At 39.2% G+C, this 6,225-nt stretch overlaps 1 long non-coding RNA gene across 1 annotated transcript; it reads left to right on the forward strand.

The window, feature by feature from the left end:
• Positions 1-5,080: 5,080 nt before the first annotated feature.
• LOC112843562 (uncharacterized) lies at positions 5,081-5,606 on the forward strand. The gene is made up of 2 exons (XR_003215999.1): positions 5,081-5,417; positions 5,508-5,606. It is a non-coding gene; the product is annotated as an uncharacterized LOC112843562 (long non-coding RNA).
• Positions 5,607-6,225: the final 619 nt, after the last annotated feature.

The following is a 6,225-nucleotide window of genomic DNA, read 5'->3' on the forward strand; positions in this document are numbered from 1 at the left end:
TTGGTTTGGTCCAGATGTGCGCTCCTCGCTGATGCTAGGAAGAGTCAAGTGTGGGTTTCAAAAAACAAACAGAATAAACAAACAAACAAAACAAACAAACAAAATAAGATAGCATTAACAGTTTGAGCGTAGTTACAGTCAACAGTGAATATAAATGCTAAAACTGAATATATTGCATAATGAATCCCGCCCTCCACCATTAACAAATGGTTCAGCCCGTAGACTGGAAGACTGGAATCTGAAAAGCAAATGTCTTCAAACTGCCTACCTTCCCGACGACCATACAGGTGAAGTAATTGCATTAGGACTGTCAGAAGCTCTTGCATCTTGGGGACTGAGTGAAGAAAAACAAGTCTGCATTACAACCGATAGTGGCACAAATACAGTGATGGCCACTGGACCCAGCTGCAGTGCTTCGGAGATCGACTTCACTCAGCTATCGGTAAGTTGGGGAGCAAAATAAAATTAAAAATGCCTCTTTTAATTGTGTTTTTGAGCCCATGTAAATATATTAAGAGCTAGAGATCTAAATCACTTCCATGGTTATTGTTAAAAAAATTAAACATCAGAAAGAATATTCTTCATGTCAGCCTATTTATTTCAGGTAATAGTTGCTGTTGGCATGCATAAGAGGCAAATATTCAGTCACTCTTCAGTGTAAATCAAGTTGACAAAATATGCCATATAAAATTTTGAATTTTGGGGTTCTATCATGATCCCAATTGGCTAATACCGAACCTCAGCTCTTTTCCCTATAAAGAACATTTAATCATGATTCCACCAAATGAGGCAATTCTAGACAAAAAGAACAAGTGATGAAAATGGCAAATATAACAATGATGTTGATAACACCAGCCTCTGTCACCTTTTTCATAAATATAAGAAAAAAAAATTTTGGTCAGTCTGTCAGCAAAATTTAAAAGGTTAGATGAGGGTGAGCTGGTGGGCACATGCTCTCAGCACTTTACCAGATATTCCGTCTGGACCGGCCACCTTCCTGAGGGTTAACTGCTAGGAACACACGTCTGACATCGTGCTCCGTTACAGTGAATGGAGCGGTGCAGGAACCAGGTGAGGATGAGGATGGGAGCAGGGTTGAAGTAGATAAATGCTGCTGTTGTGGTGTTTCAAAGCGGGCGAAGAAGCTGTTTATTTCCTCTGCTAGCTGCACACTCAGGTTTTCTGTTTTCACAGTTCTGCCTCTGTGGTTTATGATGTCTATTATTCCCTGCCACACCTCTCGTGTGTTGTTGCTGGACAGGTGGGACCCCTTTTCAGGTCAGCTTGTGCAGACCTGTACATAGCTCTGTCACCTGACCTACAGGCGGCATCGTGGGCTTTGAGGAGTGTGCAGACCTCCTGGTCATCCAGGGTTTTTGGTTTGGGAAAACCCGAATGTTTTTGTCCACAGTCACATTTACAGATGTCTTCATATAGTCCAGTACTGATCCTGTGAAAGTTTCTAAAGCAATATATTATACTTTACCAATGTAGCACTGCATGCCAAATCAATTTTGAAAATATCTGTGAATTTTGTATTGAAAAATGCAGGTATCTCTCAGAATTTATTTTTATGTTATTAAAAATGTATTAAAAGTACAAGCATGAAAAAATTACAAGAATGCAATAAAAAATATAACCAAACAAGCTTAATTTACAGTTTGAAATACAGAACATAATGAAAATATATAAATAACTATCTATTAATCCCCATATCCAAGTATCAAAAAGTGTAAAAACAAATTACTTTCTTTCCTCAGTTTCTATTAATAAGACTTAAATTTACATGAAATTATTCAACATTATATACATTATTCATAAGGAGACAAAGAATTCAAAAACAGGAATGTATTTATGCATGCTCAATCATCCAGGTAAGTAAATCCCCAAAGTTAGATTCTGTTCATCTGGATGTAACGTTTTTAATGGGAGAAACGTTTCGTCACTCACCCAAGTGACTTCTTCAGTCTCAGCTGACTGCAGGTTTCCCCAATCTTATAAACAGTACGTTGCATTTTCAGTCATTATGCAATGTACTGTTTAATAGAAAAAACTTTTTTGCCTTGACAATATACATTCGTCTTTATTTCAAATAAGTAGTTATTTTTCACACAGAGAGCAATACCATTCTCCAGCCTCTGCTGTCCAAAACTGCTCTGTATTCATCTGGAGGCACTGTGTGTGAAACCACTTTAAATAGCTCTCACGCAGGAACAAAGCAATTGTATAAAATGAAGTGAGGGAATGGAGCTATAAATAGATTAATATAGAGATATGAAAATAAACTTAAATATAGACAAAGGAACACAAGTATTAACATTAATGTTTCTGGGATATAATAAACAATATAAGCATACAGGTGTCTAAGCAAACATTGTTGCATACAAAGTGAGAGAGTGCAGTGAGTCATGTTTATTCCTGTTCAATATGTGTCTGACACAAGTGGATGAATAAAAAAGTTGGATAGCAGCAGCAACAACAGGCAATGCCTTCCTGATGACTTTCTATCTGTTTACATCTTTTTCTTTGATGCCTGTATCCCAGCTTGAAGAGTCCTGGACCCTTTTTGTAGTCAGCGGGTGTGTGGGCAAACAACTCTGGCTTGTCACCCAGTTGGATTTCCTGGTATTTGTAAGATGGCACTTTCTACAAATCAGGACATATCAACTGTGATATTAAAAAAATGACATGATGACATAGTCCTTGGTCAGTTTACCAAGCATTTCTCAGTTTTGTTCTTTATAGTTCTGTTCATCATATCATTGTTTGTGAGTCCTGGATTATTTGATGATATGTTTACATTATGTATTATTTTGTTTTCAGTTCCATATTGCTTTTTAGTGTAGTTCTTCTTCAGTGATGGAACACTTGTGAAAACACTCTAGTGTTAAGTCATTCTTGTCTTCATGTCTGTTTATGGTTTTGTCAGTACCAAGCTCGTGTGTCTTAGTCTGGGTTTTAGTTTGGTGGCCTCTTGTCTCTTTCTTGTGTTCAGTCTTACTTCCACTGTCTTCTTATTCCCAATGTATCCCTGCTGTGTTACGCAGCTGTCTCCAATTCCCCTAAACGGCATCCTATTTATCTTGCGGTCTGAAATACATTATTCTATTCTATTCTATTCTATTTATACAGCGCCAAATCACAACAACAGTCACCTCAAGGTGCTTTATATTGTAAGTTTGATCTTACAATTATACATACAGAGAAAAACCCAACAAACATATTATCCCCTATGAGCAAGCACTTTGGCGACAGTGTGAAGGAAAAACTCCCTTTTAACAGGAAGAAACCTCCGGCAGAACCAGGCTCAGGGAGGGGCGGGGCCATCTGCTGTGATCGGTTGGTGTGAGAGAAGGAAAACAGGATAAAGACATGCTGTGGAAGAGAGACAGATTAATAACAGATATGATTCGATGCAGAGAGGTCTGTTAACACATAGTGAGTGAGAAAGGTGACTGGAAAGGAAAAACTCAATGCATCATGGGAATCCCCGGCAGCCTACGTCTATTGCAGCATAACTAAGGGAGGATTCAGGGTCACCTGGTCCAGCCCTAACTATATGCTTTAGCAAAAAGGAAAGTTTTAAGCCTAATCTTGAAAGTAGAGATATTGTCTGTCTCCCGAATCCAAACTGGAAGCTGGTTCCACAGAAGAGGGGCCTGAAAACTGAAGGCTCTCCCTCCCATTCTACTTTTAAATACTCAAGGAACAGCAAGTAGGCCTGCAGTGTGAGAGCGAAGTGCTCTAATAGGGTGATATGGTACCACAAGGTCATTAAGATAAGATGGGGCCTGATTATTTAAGACCAGTGTTGGGTGTAACGCGTTACTGTATTTAAATTACTTTTCCACTGAAAAAGTAGAGTAACTAATTACTGTTCATTTTTAGGTATTTTAATTAGTTACTTACAAAGTACTTGCGTTACATTGTAAAATAATTAAACTCGCTGAATATCATTATTTAATTTCAATAATTTATCTTCTAAAGGTAAAAATAAACTCTGCCGCTTTAACATCGCTGTAGTGCAGCTGCACGTCATTTCGCGCCAGTTTGCTGCATAGTCGTATTCTAAAGCGGAAGATGTCGGACTTGGCTGAAGCGAGGGCCTGTTTTATGAAATGGAAATATTCCCATCTCTTCACTTTTCTAAAACAAGCAGACAAGAACATTACGGTAATATGTAAGCTATGTCCTGGGGAGAAAAAATTATCGGCCGCTGTCGATAGCGCGAGTAATCTGCTGAAGCACCTGACACGGCAGCACAGACAAAGCCTTCTGAGTGAGCCATCTTCATCATCCATGAATAACACCGCGGCAACTCCTGCTAAGCAGACGAAACTTGATTTCACTTCAGCAGCACAGAAAGTGTCTGAAGGTGAGCTTAGGAAAATGATGAGATGCTACCACTGCGTACTGTAGAGTCTCCGTCTTTTAGGTGCATATTAAACAAAATACCTGTGTGTGGCAAAAAAGCAGCACTGCATGATCGAAAAACGTTTTCTACTTACTTAGATAAGTGTTATGCTGACATGGAAATGGAGCTTAAAGAGACATTCGAGAGTTTGGAATATATTTCCACGACTGCTGACATTTGGACCAGCCATAACAAAAGTTTTCTTGGAATAACGGCACACTGGATTGATCCTTCTACTTTTGTTCGAGGACATGCAGCGCTAGCATGTAAAAGAGTTCGAGGGAGACACACATATGATGTCATCGGCAATGAAATCGAGCAAGTACATTCCGCTTATGGACTGAACTCTAAAGTGACAGCCACCGTGACAGATAACGGGTCCAATTTTATCAAAGCTTTTAGAATGTTCCAAAAATCAGACTCTGATGAGGAATCGGAAGAAGATGAAGAGGTGACATTTACTGATGTTGAGCAGACCCTCTCCACAGAATCTGAAGGACAGTTTTCTCTCCCTCCACACTTAAGGTGTGCATCACACACACTGAACTTAATTTTTCATGATGTTGAGAAATGGCTTCAAGCAAATGACGCAAAATTCATCTACAGAAGTGCAACTTCAAAGTGTTCTGCAATGTGGACAAAAGCAAACCGTTCTTCAGAGTTGGTAGATAATTTTTTCAAGAAAAAACTCATAGTACCTGTTTCAACACGATGGAATTCATTTCACGACGCTCTGTCCAGGATCACTGACATTCCCCTTGCTGAATTAAATACTGTCTGCACTCAGTTTGGAATCAAATGCTTCACTGATCGGGAGTATCTGTTCCTAAAGGAGTATTGTATCGTGTTGAAGCCACTCACTGTTGCACTAGACATATTGCAAGGAGAAGAGAACTGCTATTTTGGAATCCTTCTTCCAACTCTGGAGATTCTAATGTCCAGGACGCTGGCACTGCAGGACGAGCTTAAGCTGACAGCATCCCTCCCTGATATCATTGTTAAGGTAATCTATATATAGCCTTACCCTAAAATACATTTTTGTTTTATTTATCATGCTCTTATGTGAAGTGTCTGATGTATTTTTTTCTCATAGGCGATCAAGGTGCGCTTTTCCTCAATGATGGACAATAAAGAAGCTCTCCTGGCTGCAGTCACTTTGCCTAAATTTAAGTTACGCTGGATCAGAGAAGAAGAGAAAAAAGACATGGTTAGGCCAATGCTTACTACAGAGTGCCGTGGGTTGTCTCTCGAAGACCAACAACCTGCTCAAGATCACAAGAACCCTGCTAACTCCACTGATGACTTTTTTTCATTTAAGGAGGACGACTGTACCTACTCTGCTGAAACAGAGGTGATGGAATATTTGAAATCTGCTGGGTCTGAGCTGGGTGTTCTTAGCCAGTTTCCCAGGATTAAGGCCATTTCACTGAGGTACAACACAGCCACACCATCAAGCGCACCAGTCGAAAGGCTTTTTAGCCTCGGCAATCTTGTGCTTACACCCAGAAGGAACAGACTGTCAAGTGAACGCTTTGAGAGACTTACATTAATGAGATACAACAACTTTTTCAAAAACAACACAGCTAAGTAGTACAAAAAATGTTTTGGAAAACATGAGTGCATACAGCATGCAGGAAATATGGTGCTCATTGGTTTGAGGAAATTTCAGAGGAATTCTGTTTGTTAACCAAAGTTCAGAGTTAACTTCACTTTGTTGAATCACATGACATGATTACATACATTATGTATGAATATGTTACTCATTGCTTTGAAAATGTAAAACTTTTAATGTTTACTGCGTGAAATATGTC

The sequence above is a fragment of the Oreochromis niloticus genome, linkage group LG22 (genome assembly GCF_001858045.2).
Source record: "Oreochromis niloticus isolate F11D_XX linkage group LG22, O_niloticus_UMD_NMBU, whole genome shotgun sequence".
Lineage (NCBI taxonomy): Eukaryota > Metazoa > Chordata > Actinopteri > Cichliformes > Cichlidae > Oreochromis > Oreochromis niloticus.